The sequence below is a fragment of the Motacilla alba genome, chromosome 1A (genome assembly GCF_015832195.1).
Source record: "Motacilla alba alba isolate MOTALB_02 chromosome 1A, Motacilla_alba_V1.0_pri, whole genome shotgun sequence".
Taxonomy (NCBI): Eukaryota; Metazoa; Chordata; class Aves; order Passeriformes; family Motacillidae; genus Motacilla; species Motacilla alba.
Window position 1 is genome coordinate 69,721,682 of NC_052031.1, and position 18,605 is coordinate 69,740,286.

Here is an 18,605-nt window from a genome sequence, read left to right on the forward strand (position 1 = left end):
TGGTGATTTTTAAGGACCCTTTCAACCCAAACCATTCTGTGATTCTATGTCCAAAGCCACAAATACGTGATGGGATGTCCAAAATAAGGCTGCTGAAATGAACTGGAGTGGTTCAGCTCACAGGCTGTTGGTACCATTAAAATGCACCCAAAGCACTGTTGACTGTCAGATTTTTAAATAAAGTAGTTTCTGCTTTCTCCCATCTTGCTGTAAAATATCTGTGGGCCTAAGTGACAGAGAGAGCATTGCTGCTGCTCTGGAGGAAGAAAACAGAGCTCAGCTGAAAAGCAGAGTTGCATTTCCTTATAATGACTTCTTCATTGGCAAGAAATTTGCCAGAAAGTTTTCCTGGAAGTCTTGGATAAGGTTATTTATTTTTTAATCAGAGATTCCAACACAGAGAATGAGGAGGGGGAAGAGCACTGTGGCTTCTCTGACAATTTGATTATGTATTAAGCTGAGCTACTAATTCTTATGAAAGCAGAGAGCATTCTGGGGAGCTTTATTGTTAGAGGCTTGCACAGTTTAACACAGGAAAAAAAAAAAACAAACCAGAAAATGAATTATGATAGGATTTTTCTTTTATCACTTTAATAAACTTCTCTGGGGTACATCAGTAATCCACTCCACAAGTTCTCCCACCCCCTCATGCCTTCAAATCCATGTATTCCACACTGACTAGTGCAACGTGTGAAGAATGATACTACAAAGAGACTCAGAAATATGTAAAGATCCCTGTGCCTTCCCTGAATATGTTAAAATAGTCAACAAAAACATGGTAATTTCAACTCCAGCTCATTTGATCTAATATTAAATTAGCTCCTCTTGGGATATCCTCTTTTTAATCAGTCAGAACTCTTTTGTATGCTCACATTTTTTTCTGTGGGGTTCATTAAGAGTTAAGGAATTGAGCAGAACTGCTTCAAATACAGATGAGAGACTTCTCCTCCATGTTTCCCAGATCACTTTGACCTTGTGATATTTGGGGCATCAAAAGCAAGAAACCTACTTTACTGTTTAGAACCAGGGCCATCACTGCTGTCAGCTCAAAAACGTGGGCATAAAAGCTCCATTATTTCTCAAAAATCCACTGAGTCAGACATGTGAGATCCAAAATCAATTCAAGGGTTTGCTTTGGAAAAATTAGATGTAAAGGCATTGGAAAAAGGCAAAGATAAGGTGAAGTTTTGTTCTGAGAACAAGTCCATATGAGTGAGGTGGTGGGAGGAACAAAGGAACAGCAAAGCCTATGGAATTGGGAGATTTGTTTGTTTTATTTCTTTACTCAACAATTCTATTTAACAATTTCTCTGTGAAAGACATGGTAAATATCCTTGGACTTGTATATAATCACAACAGAAGCAAAGAGACTCTGAAAAAGGATTTATTGCCACTGGCCATCGTGCAAGACCAGAACCTTTATGGCAGTGGAGGTTGCTGGCCATGCTGCTATGAGCTTCTAGTTTACTTTTTTTGTGTGTGTGTGAGGACTAGAAAAGAGAAAATATATGATGGACCTTTTTATGTGAAAAACCCAAACTACCCAAAGCAAAAAAAAATCCCTGCATGCACTCTAGAGTTTAAAAAAAAAAAAAAAAGCCCCTTGAGTCCATTAACTTCATTGGATGTAATTCTAAAAGAAATAGCTTTGGATTAGCTGGCAATTGAGAATCCCTCAGGAATGGGTTAGCTCATGTACATGCTACCCCAGAGAAAACAAAATTGTCACATATTTTGCTTAAGGTGTGGGAGGAAAAAAAATCAAATCAAATAGCATTTTACAAGTGCATGTAATAACTGGAATTTAAAACAAGATATGTATTATTCAAGTAATTCTAAGCATGGTATAGTAAATTTTTCATGAAGGTTAAGAAAAAAAATGACAGAAATATCATTTAAACTGAGTGTTTTTGATGCTGAACTTGAAAGTGGGAGATTTAATAGAACTTTTTTTAATATGACGAGTCTCAGATAAGATCATATTTGGCAAAGTGCTTTATTGGTTTTTGGATTAGGGTTTTTTTGTAAATTTTTCTTTTCAAACTAATAAAATTGATGTAGCTGTCAGTTTGGATTTGATCCCTATTTTGTTTTGCCTCAACAGTGTAATCTCAATCAGTCTAACTTATTTTTATGCTGCATTTACAAGGTATAAAGATGACAAATCACTCATGTCTCGGTGCTGGTATTTTATCAAAAGTTTGAATGAATATCAGGGCTGAGGACAACAGAGGAAGATGAGGCTCAGAACAAGAGCTGTGTGACAACACAGGCTGGGCAGATTCTTCTTTCTTTTCCCCCGCTGCTCAATAATTCATTAACAGCCCCACATAAATGGGCTTTGCCCTGGCCAACATCAGCCTTGTTTGTCCTGAGCAAAGGCAGCAGAATCCATGGGGAAGTTGGACAATGGGGTGTTTTTTATGGAATTGCTGAGGTCCTTGTTCCAGCCTCCACCTTGCTCCTGAGCTGTGCTGTCTGTAATACCTTTGAGCCTTCTTTTGATGTTGGTTTCCTTCCTGACCCCTGGTAAAAGGGGTGGCCTTGAGAGACATCCAAAATTACCTCAGCTGTACTGCAGAAACAAGCAGGTCTGAGAGCAGGGATGTGATGTGTAAATGCCTTTACTTTGAGTACTGTGTTGGTTTTATGTGGATTTTAAACACAGAAGGGAAAGCACTGTTTTTCACCATGTTTTCATGCAGCACATGTCAGAGTGAGGTCTGAATCTCAGGTGAGACATCAAGGTGTCATTGCAGAATGCTATAATAATAAGGATTAAACTCTGATAGCTTGAGAAATGTCAGTTTGCTTTCCTAGGAATTTGTATGCTTGTTTTTTCTTTTTTTTCTTTTTTTCTTTTTTTAATTAGGGTTTACCTGTACTTTTGGATTCAATAGTATTTTATCTCTGGCATGTAAGATGATGTTGAGAAGACAGAAGTCCCCTGAGCATCATTTGTTGATCAGGTGAAATGTTTCAGGGCAAGTTGCAGAGAAGCATTTTTCAATTACAGTTCCTCAGTCCCTAACTTGTGATGACTCACAAGCCAGCAGCGGTGTCAGCAGTGAATTTATCTTCTGAGGCTCCATCTCAAGTGGCATTTGAGATGATTAGAGAATTAGGAGGTGGGATTAATGTGAAATATCAGGCACAGGAACGTCTTGTAAAGTTGGAGGATCAAATATCAACCCTTGGAAAGGAACTTCAAGCTCTGAATCAGAATTACAATGGTTTAAATGGGAAGGCTGAAAGGGCTGGGCATTTATCTGTAGCATCAGAAAGCATACCCTGGGCCTTGAGATGAAAACAGAAATGCTAGAAAATGAAACTAAAATTGAGAATTTGAAGTTTCTTGGCATGATAAAGAAGAACTGGATAGAAGTGAAATAGGGACATGATGCAGGAGCTGCCTGGACTTTGCCTTTTAGCTGCTATTGAAGAGGCATAGAGATACACCGATTCCCTCAAGGTTTTTTCAGCTGTTAATATAAGTATATTCCACAGTGGTGCAGTCTTTAATGGAATTCTCTTATTTGTTCAGAAGGCCATAAAGAAGTACTGGTGCAAATGGAAAGCACGTGACAAGAAAATCACTGTTACTGCATAAGGAATCTACTGCATGAAAAAATACATATTGTCCTCATCTGGGGAAGTAAAATCTGCACCTCAAGAGCAAAACAACTTCTCACCAATAGAGAAATTCTTGGGTTTTGATTGTTATATGGTCTGCTTTCCTCGTATACCCCTTTGAGCATCAAAAAGGAAATTACAAAGCTCTTTCCTTGCGTGGCTTCTTGGAGGAATATGTTTAGGTTCTTCTCCAGGAATGAAGGAATGGGGGGATTTAAGCCCAGAGAAAGTGACTCAAGCTCAGAGTAGCTCCAGCAGCTGAGCCCTGATCTCTTGAGGCTCTGTCTGCTGCTGTTGGGTGGCAATGCTGAGGTGGTTTTTAGGATTCCACCCCTTTTCCCTTATGGGATTTGCCTTTCTCTGAAGGGCAGTAAAGGGATATATCACTTTGCTGCCAGGAGGCCTGAGTAAAATGAGTCAGAAGTTCTTTCCATGTGGTCTGTTGAAGTCTGGTAATATGAGGGGTGTGTTGGACATGGCATCTCAGGGGAGAGGTGACAAAGACTGGAAGGATAGAAATAACTATCATGTCTCAAAAAAGAGATTCTCCTCAGCACTGGCAGGAGTTTGATTTATCAAGATCAAAGAAGTGTTGATACATGGCCAATAATAATGGGCATATTGTCCAAACCTCCTTAGTGGATTGAAAACCCTTCAGCTCTTGGCCTGCTAACGTGGCTCTTTTTTTATAAATGCTGAATTTCTGCTAAGTAAGAAACATTTTAAAGGATTTTTATACCATCTTTCCATTATTTAGTATGTAAAGGAGTTTACTTCGGAGGACCTTCTTGGCATCTTCCTAAAATACACTTTATTTTATTCTGAGAGCAAGGCCAGTTTGTACTCTCACGAGCTGTGAAAACCCTGAAATCCTTTTCCAGCTTTACTGAGAGTAACAAAGAAATAGAAATCCCTGATTTTTATTTTTTTTTGCAAGTGCTATCTCTATATAATGAGTTAGACACAACTAATTAACTAAGGGTCCACAACTGCAAAGATTCAAAGTTTCAAAGATTCAAACTGTAAAGATTCACTGAGCTTGTCTGCTGCTTTTAATGGTGCCAGCAGTAATTTGAGGTGTGCACTGATTTCCTCTCTGGAAGCTGGAGGTCTGTGGGCATCCTGATGATTGCAACAGATTTCCAAAACCTGCCTGAAGCATGCACAGAACTTAAGTGGCACTTGGACATGGGTCAGTTATATATAGTCAGATATATTGATATACAGTCAGGTATATCTCATTTAGAATTTCCAGTTATAAAAACCAGCTCTGAAGTTGTGTTTTGAGTCAGGACAGACTTTCCTTTACCTTGACTGTTCCCCTGGTAATGCAGACCTTTTCTTCACAGGAGATTTAATAAGTTTTAATAAGATTTAATTGTAAGAAGAAGGTGTGTTTTGTGTTTTAGTGGAAGCAGTCACTTGTAATCATCTATCAGCCTGTATTCCTCTCACAAATGTGAATTTCTAGGTTATTTCTGCATGTGCAAAGGACTCTTTTAATTCCCATACTAAATGTCTGGGTGTCCTTATAAAACAGGTTGACTCTCCTGAAAATAGTTTTGTTTTTTTTTTTTTCCTAGTAAACACTTGATTTCATGCTTAATATATTAAAGACAGAATATTATTTGAATATAACTTTTAAGCTGCAAACTTTTTCTTTGCCTGTTTGATAAATTTCATTTTGTTCTTCCACACTCCAAATCTTCCTTGGGGGTGTTTGCAACATTTTCCAATGAAGTGTTTGTTGCAGGTTTAATTAACTTGTTGCTTGTTTTCCTCTCTGCTATTCGACTGGAATTCTAACATATTTAGCATTAATAATGGTCTCTGCCTTAAGGAATTTACAGGATGTGTACAGTATGTGACAGAGAATGTCTTATTTACAGTTCTTGCAGCTCTTGTGGAAGCACTCTGCTGCAGAATAGGGCTTGAGTGAAAGCCAGTAAATAACTTGAATTTAACACAGCTTCTTCCTCATGCCAGGCAGCACCTTCAGAAAAACATTACTGACAATGACAGCACCTACTCCATGTTCTCACAACATTTCTCAAACATAAATAACATTTCAGGAGGATTATTTCCTCCCCTCCCACCCTTTCCTTTTTCCTTGTAACCTTTCTTTTTTTTCCTGTACTCAAATCAGTGCTCTGATGAATGGCTAGATGTACACAGAGCACTGATCCTTATCTTATTAGCCTCCTGCATCTGATTTTATCTCTCCCAGACAGAATTTGGCTGCTGCTCAACACTTGCTGCTGTCACACATGTTGCTGGGCATACTAAGAGCCACTTTGTCACCGTAATGGATTGCTGGATGGGGGACCAGCTCATCCCTATTCAGCAGAAGAGCTGAGGAATATTCACACTTTTAGGAAAGTGTCCAAGCTGTTGACCTCAGTGCTCACTGCAGGGATGGAGTGCCCTGATGTGCTTTGCTGAACTTGGAGCCTCTTTGTTAAGCACTGATGGTTGTTTCTGCAGCAGAAAGCCTGTTCAGGCACCTGCTCGGTGCTAGAGACCTGGGCTGTGGCCCCTTGGCTTCCTCTTGCATCTCTTGCAACTTTTAAAAAAGCTTAAACCACTACTACTGAATTGACAGTGGATTCCAAAGGGGGGTTTTGGATTTTTTCCTAACCAGGATTTTTAAAACCTGTGCCAGATCTATCCTGTGTGCATTTTAAGTGTGTTTAAACAGAGTTGTTAGACATCATTGGGACTTTTCTGCAGAAAAGAATTGCACTCCCACAGCAGCTCTCACTTTCCAGAGCACACATCAGCGTGTGGTTTGCATGCTTGTCCAGGCTTGGCAAGTGGTCAGTTTGAAATGTGGGTGTGCAAGAAGAAGCTTGCTCATGGTCGGGGGAAGCTGGCAGAGAAGGGAGAGTGCCCTGACGTGCTTTGCTGAACTTGGAGCCTCTTTGTTTGTTAAGCACTGATGGTTGTTTCTGCAGCAGAAAGCCTGTTCAGGCATCTGCTCGGTGCTAGAGACCTGGGCTGTGGCCCCTTGGCTTCCTCTTGCATCTCTTGCAACTTTTAAAAAAGCTTAAACCACTATTACTGAATTGACAGTGGATTCCAAAGCAGTTTGTTTTTGTTGTTTTGGGTTTTTTTAATCAGAATTTTAAAAAGCCAGATCTAACCTATTTGAAGTGCATTTTGAGTGTGTGTTTAAACAGAGTTGTTAGACATCATTGGGGCTTTGCTGCAGAAAAGAATTGCACTCCCACAGCAGCTCTCACTTCCCAGAGCACACAGCTCAGCGTGTGGTTTGCATGCTTGTCCAGGCTTGGCAAGTGGTCAGTTTGAAATGTGGGTGTGCAAGAAGAAGTTTGCTCATGGTCAGGGGCAGCTGGCAGAGAAGGGAGAGCTTTGCCTGCTGCTCAGCTGCCTGCATGTCCATTGCTTTCCCTGAGGAGCACTGAGAGCACTCTGCAGTTTGATTGGCACAGGAGATGTCCTTTGAATTGTATGTCGGAGTCATGGAGTATAAAGATGATAGTCATTAAAGTACTGTGAAGTCTTTTTTGCTTGAATTTAAAATCTGTAATCCCTGATGTTAAAAGCCCACCCTCTCTCCTGCTCTAAGTTAAGCAGTGTTTTTATAAATGATTGCTTTTCATGCTTAGCAGTTCCCTTTGTCCCTTACTTTGATGGTTGCCTGGAATGTTTTAAGTGGAAAACTGCAATATTTCCAGAGCTTACAGTGTGGTAAGCGTTTAGCTCAGGGGCCACGTGTGGGCCAGCTGGGCATCTCCAGCAGCACAAGGAGACATGAGTGAGGGTGGATGCTGCATTTCCACCTCCTTTGTGGGAAAAGCTGGTCACTGCCTCATCCCTGCCAGGCAATTTGAAAAGCTCTGCTTGCACAGTTGGACTCTCTCCTTGGACTTGGAGCAGTGGGGCTTACTTTTTGTCCAGCTGTCAGAATATTTTACACATCATGCTCGTAATTTTTCACTTTTTTCTGAGTTTTCTCCTGTTTAATCCTCACTTCCACTGTCAGGACTGCAGTGCTTTTCTGGTTTCCTTTCTGGGAAATGCTTGATTCATGTGAAAGCGTTCAAAAGTATTTTTCTACATGCTTTTGTTTCCTTGTTTGTTCTTTTTAAAGTCTGCCAGAATAATATAGTGCATTGCTGATTCACACTCTCATACTCTGGCTCAATGTAATCATCACCTGGGCTGCTTTTTTCCTTGGGTTGGGTTTTGTTTGTTACTTATTTTTTTGTTTAGTTTGGGTTTTTTTTTTTTTTACGTTTTGTTTACATTTTTTACCTTTTGTTCGGTTGGTATGGTTTTTAGGTTTTTTACATTTTGTTTGTTTTTTGCACTTTGTTTACTTTTTTACTTTTTGTTTTTTTACATTTTTGTTTGGTTCATTTATTTTGTTTACGTTTTTGCATTTTGTTTACGTTTTTGCATTTTGTTTTTTACATGTTGTTTGTTACTTTTTTGTTTGTTTGGTTTGGTTTTTTGACTAGGAAAACCATCATAGAACTTAGGAAATTTTGTGCTGGAATAAGCAGTCTAGCAAATTCTATATTCTAACAAAAGTTTTGGGGTTGAAAGATTAAGAACTTTAATCAGAGAACAGAAATAAGTTGAAAAACGTGAAGTTATCTTTATCCAGGAACACTCACCATGAGAACGGTGCAAGTTCAGCTATGCCCATGACCAAGCTGATTCTTCCTATCCTTCCAGAACTCTGCCCAGTGAGAGAAACAGATTTTATTTTATTTAAAAAGCTGCTTTCACATGGGAAGACATCAATTGTATCTGTGACAGATGTCACTGAAACAGACAGCATCGCCTATGTTGTGCAGAGTCCCAGCACGAGCCAGCCCAATCAGGGCTTTATTCAAGGAGGAAACAAATCTGAATTAGCTCCACTCCTGCCCCTCAAACCCACCTGTTATGAACCAAACCCAGTGTGCAAATTAAAGCTACATTAGTACAGTGCATCAACTGATAGAGCATTGCTCAGCCCAAAATCCCAAACCAAGTGTCATCGTGGTTGTGTTTGAGGAGTCCCAGGACGAGGGAAGAGATGAGAATCTTGACTCCCTGTTTCAGAAGGCTGATTTATTATTTTATGCTATAGACTATATTAAAAACGCTATACTAAAACTATACTAAAGAATAGAGAGAAAGGATACAGACAGAAGGCTTAACAAGAATGAATAATAAAACCTCCTGACTCTCCAGAGTCCAACACAGCTGATGGAGATTGGTTTCATGTGAATTGTTTTTACTTAATGACCAATCAAACAATCACCTGTTGATAAACAATCCCCAGACCACATTCCAAAGCAGCAAAACAGGGAGAAGCAAATCACATAATATTGTTTTCATTTTTCTCTGAGGCTTCTCAGCTTCCCAGGAGAAGAAATCCTGGCAAAGGGATTTTTCAGAAAATATGAACAGTGACACTTAAGTAACAGTGCATCAAAGCCAGTGCAGGTTTCCTCATCCAGAATTCCCTCTGCTTTCTCCTTTCCAGTTTACTCCAACACTGAGTTGGAACCAAAGTCAGAGGTTACATTCTAAGAGCTGTCCAGGGAATTCGGGCAGATAACTCTGCTTCCATGCCCATTTGGATCATTCAGCTAATAACAGGTAAGATGCTTGTTTTCTGGATTTTAGGAGCAAAGAGCTACATCTTTGATTAAGCCTGTAGACGTGTGACCATTGTGAGCCCCTTTGAGTTTGTGAAGATTTATGAGAAGTGCCAGTCACATTTGAGGCAGAAAGAAATGTTTTATCCCAAAAGTGAATCCGGGTCCTGCACCTGTGAGCGTGTGCTCGCACTTGAAATGCTCTGCAGGATTTTGGTGGTTGAGTTAGAGAGCAGATATGGGGTTTTTTGCAAGGGAAACTGCATGGAGGGGGAAAAAAAGCTGGTGTGGGGGACAGAGAGAGGAGTCCTGTGCCTCTGTCTCAGTTTCAAACTCTGAGGGTATCACTCCTGTCCTGAGGGTTCAAAGGGTTAATGGAAAGAGGGATTTTCCTTGCGTTGTGCGCAGTGATAGTCTGGGTTTAAACTTTAAAGGACAGGTGAAAAGGGAGAGAGGGAGCTGAATGCTTGCCTTATGTATTGGAGAAATTGTTCATTCATGTGAAATGCTGACCTCTGCCATCCTGCCAGGATGACTGGGCCCTAGGGTGAGAGGCTGGCTGCAAAAGTTAAAGCTGCCTGGGGAGTGCTTTAAAAGGACAATGTCAAGGTTGGTCTAGCCAAAATCTGACCTGTCTTTTCTTTTTTTTTTTTTTCTTTTCTCTCTCTTACATCTATTTGCAAAGTTCATGCAGTTTGTTTTTATGCTTTTAAAAATCTTTTAATCGAAACAAAAATGCTTCAATTGCTACTGGAGGGGAGTGATTAAGAGGAGAAGCTGTGAGTGTTCAGTGTGGCAATGCAGGTATTGTGAAGGAGGAAAGATCCTGAAACAAAACGCAGGTATGGGGACTGTCTTTGAACTGGGTGATAATTAATAAATGAGAATTCAGGCTGAAATGTAGAAGGAATCAATGAAAGTGAGCAAAGATGATTTTCACAAATTGAAAATACCAATGCACATCCAAACTTAAGTTCACAACAAGTTAACTCAAAACCTCTATTTATTTTTATTCTAATAGATTTTATTCTGGGGTTTTTGGGGTTTTTCTTGTTGTATATTTTTTATTTGTTTGTTTTTGTTGTGGGGTTTTGTTGTTGTTGTTTTTGGCTTTTTTTTTCATTCTGCTGATCATTTCTCAGTAATAGCAGATTGCTGTACATCATTCCTGCCATAACTGAAAATATACCTTTCCTTCTTTTCTTTGTTTGATGGCCTAATTAAAACCAGAATGTATCAGCGTATTTTTTCCTACATGATAAAATATCCCAAGACCCTCATAAGTCTCACACAAGCATTTCACCCACTCAAACAATTTCTATTCTAATTGGGAAATAGATGAACCAACTATCTGTGCAAGATAAAAGAAGGAGGAACATGAGGAAGTAATAAAATCAAAGTAAAGAAAATATTTCTTTCTCTACATAACTATGATGCTTTCCAGAAAATGCAGGAGGGAATAATCCCACCCAAGCCAGAACTCTTGGAGGATTGCAGTGCATCTCTGGTTCTAGCTCAGGAAATCTCTGGGCACTCTGGTGAAATGATCTTGCAATCTACTCCGTGCTCACAAGAGGGCAGCCGGATCAGACAGATTTTCAAGTTGACCTTTCCAAGCTCTCAAGAGTTTATTCCTGCTTCAGAAAAGGTTTCCTGTGATCTGCGAGGCTCACTTCTGGGTTGTTACTCTGCTCTAGGGAGTATGGGAAAGCTCAGTTACAAAGGAGAAGAGAATTTAGAAAATATAATTGTAGAAGTTTGTTTTGCAAAAAGGTGCTGTGGATTTGTTTGTTTGGTTTTTTTTCCTCTATCATTCTCTTTGTTAGCAAGTACTAGAATTTGGTATAATCACTCCTCCTCAGTTCTGACAAAAAAAAATGCAGCTTCTAAGAAACCCTGGTATGTTCTGATATCTTTCTTGGCCCCAAAATATCATCCTTCCTTCACTTTGTTGTGCTGGCTTTTCTAAATCCTGGAGGAATGGATGACCTTGGCTCTGCCCTGGGAGTGGGAAGAGACTGGATCACAGGTCTCACAGGAGCAGGACAGCAGGAAGAATCCACGAGTTATCAGCTCCTCCACCCCTCCCCAAATATCACAAATCATCCTGTGCCTTGGGAAATACCACTTTTACAAAGCCTTTGAGTAGTTATACCACATTCTAGTACTTGCTAACAAAGAGAATGATAGGGGGAAAAAACAAACAAATCCACAGGACCTTTTTGCAAGACAAACTTCAACAATTACAATTTCTAAATTCTCTTCTTGTTTGTAACTAAGGTTTCCCATGCTCCCTAAAGCAGAGTAACAACCCAGGCAGCAGTAAAGAAGCTGTCTGGGTTAAAAGACACTCTGCCTCCTGCCAGCAAGGCTATTTAGTGTTTATCTCTATTACATCCATCTGTAGCTAATTGTATAGTTATGGTAATGGTGCCCTCCAGAGGAATTTTGAAGGAATTATAATACTCTGAGCTAATACAAAAAGGTGTTCTAAAAATGAGTGCATCAGGAAAACGGAATATTATTAAAATGATAAAATACTTGAACCTCAGGGGGGAAAAAAAATCTCAGTATCAAAGCTCTTTCTATTTTGCATGTACATTTACATCTAAGAAAAGCATATCCTGGTTACAATAGGCTTCTTCATAGCCTGGTAGCAAACATGAAGTTTGCATAACTCCATTTGAGTCAAGGATATAAAAGCAGATCAGCCAAGTGAGGAATGGGGAGCTATTCCTGGGCTGCAGCAGACACTAACAATGAGTGTGCTGTCTATTATGAGTGGGCTCCAGCCTCAGCCTGGGGTGTCTGGATTTTTCCAGGACTCAGTGCTACAATCTAGACATGGCACAGTTAATGGAGGCAGTCACAAGGAAGTGCAGATGTTCAAGGAGCCCTTTGGATGAGGTTTGGTTTAAGATCAAGATACATCATGCTTAAGAGTCTCAAATTTCAGTGACTGTAACCTGCTGTGACACTACACCCCAAAGGAAGGGGATGTTGCTGTGGAACAACAGATATCTTATTTTAGACCAAGTCCTGGAGGCCTGAGCACAGCCTGAGATGACACCTCAGCACCTGAATGTCAAGTGCATTTCAGTTTCCTCATATTTCTTTTGTTGTTTTTTCTCTTCAGCTCCCAACCTACGGGGTCAGATGGCTTGTTTTATATCCTGAAATTTCTGTCTCCTCCTCCTCAAAACCACCCAAGCAGCCCTTAATGAGAGCTGAAATGGCAGAGAGATGTGTGTTCACTTGCTTTCAGGCACAGCCCAGGCTCATGTTTGACCTGAATGGAGCAGGTTTGCAGTCAGGTGTCCAGGCCATCAGGACAGCTCCCACACTGCCACTGCCAGAACTGGAAGGAGCAGTGAAATGTTCCCCTGACGGGTCTGGCAAGGTCGGCACCTGCTTGGGAAAGAAGGGAGATGGTTGAGCTGCTTGTGATGTGGCTCTTCATAACAAGGTCACCACCTCCTAAGAAGCCTAAAGCTTCTTCTAAACTGAGGTTTCTTACTTTGCATGAGCCACAAAAGAGGGTGAAATGAGCTGTGCACAGACTGGCAGGGCAGGGGTGACAGGACATTGCCACTGACTGCAGGGGATGCTCCCAGGGCTTCCTGGTTCCTTCATTTGCCCCAGTAACTGTGCTGACTGTGCCTCCTCCTCCTCCCCTTGTTCATGGACCCAGTGCAGGTGATTTTGGCCATCTTCTAGGCCAAGGTGATGGATGTTACTGTTTGTTTCTTTTATAGCAATTACCCGCACCCAAAAGCACCACAAATTACTGACTGTGCAGAGAATGAGCTCTTGGAATGAGGGTTTTCCAAGGGCTGTGGAATGGGTGGAGATGTGTCGTAGCTGAGATGGTCACAACACAAAGCAACACTCCATCTTCAGAAGGCTTCAAACTGTTTTTATTACACCATGCATGCTTTTTATACATTCTTACAAAACTCAGAAGTTTGCACTTTACTCATTGGTCAGGAAAGACAAACAAAGTGCTGATTGGAATAGGCAGCTGCAGGTTTCTCTTATTTATCCTTCTTCTTTTCTTGGTTTCTATGTCAATGACTTTTGTAGGAAATTCTTTCAGGGGTAAACACGGATCCTCTGATCAAACATGGATCGTCTTCTCAAACTTCCCTCTGGCTCACAGAAGTCCCTGTAAAACCTCTTCCACACCTGATGAGTAGAGGTCTCTTGCTTTTCTCTCTTCTCTTCCTAAGCCAGTGCTTGCTAGATGATCTGACCTCATTGTGACCTGGGAACCTGTCTCTGGAAGACGCCAGCCACCTGCCAAAACCACCATGCATGGGTATGAGCTCCTCCTCCTTTATGTTCCCCCAGGTATCTGCTTCAGCAGGGTTTTGTGCTGCCCTTGCTGTTCTCCCCAGGGGCACCTGGGACGTGAACACAGTGATTCCCTTCCTGCACCCACCTATTCCTGCAGTTGGGAGGAACACACAGCAAGGTGGGGAGGCCAGAGCAGTGGCAGCAACAAGGGCTGGCTTGTAAGAACGTATAGAAGGCATGCAGGATATAATACAAACAGCTTGAATCCTTCTGAAAATGGAGTGTTATTTTTTATTTTGATCATCTCGGCTACGACACATCTCCACCCATTCCACAGCCCTTGGAAAACCCTCATTCCAAGAGCTCAGCAGTCTCTGCACAGTCAGTAAGTGCTGGTGCCTTTGGGTGGGGGTAATTGCTATAAAAGAAACACACAGTAACATCCATCACCGTGGCCAAAATCACCTGCACTGGGTCCATGAACACGGGGAGGAGGAGGCACAGTCTTCCCCAGGGTTACTGGGGCAAGTGGAAGAGGCAGGAAGCTCTGGGAGCATCCCCTGCAGTCAGTGGCAATGTCTGCCCAGAGCAGTGCAGGACAGAGCACAAATCCAAGTGGTGGCTGCTGTAGAGGGATGAGTGCCTTTGGTGTGCAGTAGGATGGATGTTTATCACTGCAGGAGTGCCACAGTGAGTGTCCAGCTCCGGGGAATGCACCCCACCTGTTTAATTTGAGATGCACAAAGAGCAGGGTCCTCCTTGCTGCCCTCCTGGCTCATCTACACAAAACCATCATTGGTTGGGCCACCAGCAGCCTGACACAGCAGAGAGCATTTACTGTTTAAGAATAATGTGTGTGTGTGTCCCATAGATGGGGAAGTACTTTGGGGTGACAGATAAACCTGTGTTTTCACCTCTGCAAGTACCTCTTTGCCAGCCAGTCCAATTGTGGTGGAGGGCTGCTGTGAGTTTGATTTCCACACAGGAGTTTGCAGAAATGTGTTTTATTGCAGGTGTAAGCCGTTCCTTTGCATTATTTATGTTAAAAGTTAAGTAAATTATTGTTGGCTTTCACGCTGCAGGTAAAGTTGTAATGAAAACAGTAATGAATGCTTTGCTGACATGCACAGGCAACCTAAGTATGCAGCCAAATTAGCTATCTAAGCAGATGCTTTATATCCTGAATTGCATATAAGGAATGCTGTTCAGTTGGTTTAGAAATTATATATACACCCACAAACTTTTTTTTTTTATAATATAAAAGCCATATGTTTGGTTTTTTGCATGCTTGTTTGGTTTTTTTTTAAGCAACAGTTTCAATTGTCTTATGAGCAATTATGACAGTAAAATTAAAGTCAGAAGAAAGATAAAAGAAGCTGACCATGTGTAAGAAGTTCAGGGAGAAATATTGTATTATTTAGGCTGCTGTAATACTGCAACATGGGCAATACTGCAAATAGAGATGCTCTTATGCTTAAAGAATTATTATTTTTTGGGAAAGGCAGTAGAGCTCTGGTCTGCCAGAGTGGGTGGTTGAGCTCTGTCCTTTGGGGGGCTCTTTGTCCTTCTGCTCTGGCAGCCTTGCAGAAGGCCCAAGCATTTTTAAAAAATTTTTTTAACCAGTATTCTTATTAATCTGCTGCTTAAACACAACATATCTCACCAGCGTGCCGGTGGAAAACACAAGAGTGTTTTATCTTTGTACAGTCTGTGGTGTGAACAGCTTCTAGAAGGTCAACAAACCCTACTGAACACCCTGGAATGACAAAGCCAGTTTCTCAGAGAGCCACTGAGCAGGCACACTGGAGTGGGAAGAGGAGAAGAATAGCATAGGAAAGCAGAGGGAAAAACAGAGAAGGTAAGAGAAATGGAAGGGGGAAAAAAGTGAAATTTATGAAGCTTTATGAGCAAGAGCTTTGGCTTTAAGCACTCTTCAGCTTCAGGGTTGAAACTTGTGGGTTTCCTTCTTTTCTGAATAATTTAAGCTCTCTTTTTGGGTCCCTTAGTATTTAATAGGTATTTCTATGTATATACCTATTTTAGGCTTTTATAGAGAGATCTGTGTATGTGAGTGTACACATGTATATAATTTTATGCATATGCACATATGTTTAGATACACATATATAAACTTTCATATATGTATGTGTGTATCTGTGTGTATACACATAAGGAATTGCCTGCTTGCCTTGTTTCAACTGCATATTTTAATATACATTAAGACTGTTCTCCATTCCAGCACCTAACTTTTTTCAGACATTTGATTTTTTTTTTTTAAAGCCAGAGTAATTGTTTCTGCCAGGAACAACGCTGCTGAAGGGCGCTGTTCCTTTCAGAGGATCAAAGTACAAAAGATGTTCAAATAAAAGGAGAGATTAAATTCTGTAGGCTACATTTAGTCCTTGCTAGCTTTGCAGTCAGTGTGTGCGGGCTGTGGAGGTTGATCTTTCACAACAGCCTATTTCAAACCTCAGGAGGGTGTTGGTAACTTAGTAACTTTGTGTATTAGATGTAGGTGTCAGCAGAGCCTGTGAAAATGCTTTTTTTTTTATGTTAAACAGGTTTGGTTTTTTTTCAGTTTGTTTTTCTCAGAAAATTGGAGCTTTGCTCCCCGCCCCCTCTCTCCTCTCTGTCCTTTCCCTTTCTCGTCCTGCGTGAGTAAATAGAGGGTGAGGAGTGTTTTCAGAATTGCAAAGTCCTTCTTGCCCTTTCCAACAAATGTCTCCTTCACTGATGAATCATTGTAATGACTCAACCACTGTATTGTGTCTGTTGCAACTTCTATTTTCTTTGCCCAGCAGCATCTACCCTGCTGGGTTTTGCTAAACAGGTAGGAGGGCACAACCCCTGCTTGATGGAACTTGTGAGAAAGAAAAAAGGGCCTGTAACACAAAACAACCTATTTTTATTTTTTTTTAAACCAGTATTCTTGTTTATCTGCTGCTTAAACACAACATCCTGGCACTTATTTAATATTTTTTGCCAGCACATGGAGAAGCCCTGATGTATCTCTGTAGTTTTGCTGACCCTTTGGTGCAGCAGTACTTTGAAGCGCTGCTCCAGGAGAAGCAGGACCTCGAGATCCATAAATCTTTCCCACCAAGAACAGCTTTCTGAGAGGGACCACACTTGTCAGTGATGGTGATGGATAAAATGATGTCCCCCGGAGCCAGACATAAAGCTGGGACACAGCGATCTCTGTTCCCTGCCTCACAGTTTTGGGGAATGACAGTAGGTGGCACTGGAGAATAGGAGCACAGAGGATGGCTCTCTTATGAAACGGAGCAGTTTCCTCACCGCCTCTCTGTTCAGCCAGTTTTCCATCCCCACGGATTGCTAAAACACTTCGCTGCCTTGCCTTTGCGAGGCTGTTATTACTGGAAGCCTGCAGGCTCCAAAGGCAAGAGTGCTATTCCAGAAACTCCACACTGCCTGTGAAGCAGCCCTGTGAGTAAAACCTGCTGGAGATCTTGTGCTTCATCCTGGGGGGTGTGGAATGGTTGCTTTGCCCGCTCTTTCTGTATCAGACCCGGCTCCAAAGAGCACACTCGTGCGCAGATAATTCAAATTATTTAATTTAGTATTAATCTGAGCGAGCTGCGGCTCCTGCCAGCTGGGGGAGCAGTGAGAGTGTCTAACAGAGGTGAAGGGAACATCCCAGGGACTGTCTGGGTGTCTGTGTCTCTGGAAATTTTGTCCTACATGCCAGCAAAAGAGGAGGAGGCAATTCTTGGCAGTTCCAGGAGGAATTAGGCTAGAAAGTGACTCAGCAGTTCCCTGTCTGCTCCTTTAATGGGAAGCACAAAACAGACAAATAGTGGCCACTCTAAAAGCCTGGGAAAATTCTGAAAATACTCAGAGTTTCTCAAGAAAAACCTTCATGGGCTTCTCCTGGAAATGACCATGGGGAGAGAGGTCCCAGCTCTGTTTTTATTATGTGTGTACAGCCTTCTGTGTGTGCTTGGAACATGAGCTCTTCCCATGAGTATTTCCTGTTTTCCCAATGCTCCTCCTTCAGCTGTGTCCAATCCCTGCGAGGTGAAGCAACACCACACTGGCAGAAGCCCTGAAATGGCAGCTCCTAAAACTGGTGTGTTCCTCTCTCTCAGGATCACTTCACAGTAGTCACTGGAAATGAGGGTGGTACAGCACAAATTACTCCAAATAGCTCATGGAGCAAGTTGACATTTTAAGAGATTATGTGACAAAAAATGCATCACCTTTCACCAACTGAAATAAGTTTTGCCCTTGTCTAGTTGCTTTTAAATCACACTGACATCACTGATGCTTTTATGCTTTAAAGGCCAGGGCTTTTTCCCTGTAGTGCTAATTTTATCAAATAACTTCAGTTTATCAGATCTAAGGTATCAGATATTAATTATTAACTTTATATGCTGTATCCTAATCTGTTCAGTCTTATTGCATGGCTTTTTATAACTGAAATACTGTTTGTTGACCCTTACTCCCTCCTTCTTTCTGAGGATATTTTCTTGCCTGTTGCAACCTTGGGATTTTGCTTGAATTCCGAATAGCCACTACAGAGGAGCAATTTTTTAACTTTTTAAGGAATGGTATGAAGTGTGAAAGCAAGTGGTCCCTGAGGGAACTCCCTCTGTGTTGTGTCTGGAGCAGCTTCTGCTGCTCCCTTTTATGGAGGGCGCTGGGCTCTTTGAGGTTGTGGAAGATGGACGTGGCCAGTGCTGTGTTTACTGCAGCTCTTCAGGCCCTTTGCAGAGAGCCAGGTCCCTGGGAAATATCCCAGAATAAGGGAGGTTCTTCCACTATTGTGCTCTCCCAGCCCTGCACACAGAGGAGCCAAAGCCAGAGGGCCACTCTGCCATCAGAGGTTTGCACTGTCCCCCTCCCCTGTGACTGGAGCTCCTTTTGGAGCATGTAGATGGAGTAGAGAAAAATTTTTTACTCCTATTCTTGTGCAGAAATCTTCCTAAGAGGCAATTCTTCCCCTTTCATAAAGTTGTTATTTTAAGCGTGTCGGAAACTCGCACTGAAAGTGTGAGATAATCTACCACCACGTATATATGAAAAAAAAATAAAAAGT

The 18,605-nt window shown here is 41.5% G+C and overlaps 1 protein-coding gene across 6 annotated transcripts in view; it reads left to right on the forward strand.

Moving 5' to 3' along the window:
• Positions 1–10,008: 10,008 nt before the first annotated feature.
• PIK3C2G (phosphatidylinositol-4-phosphate 3-kinase catalytic subunit type 2 gamma) overlaps positions 10,009–18,605 on the forward strand; it is a 203,685-nt gene continuing 195,088 nt past the window's right edge. For 3 of the 6 annotated variants that reach the window (XM_038154910.1, XM_038154913.1, XM_038154912.1), the window contains exon 1: positions 16,798–16,993. The gene's annotated coding sequence lies outside the window, so the exon portion shown is untranslated. Of the gene's footprint in view, positions 10,094–15,254; positions 15,406–16,797; positions 16,994–18,605 lie in introns of those variants that run through there. The other 3 variants (XM_038154908.1, XM_038154911.1, XM_038154909.1) reach the window with 2 other exon arrangements.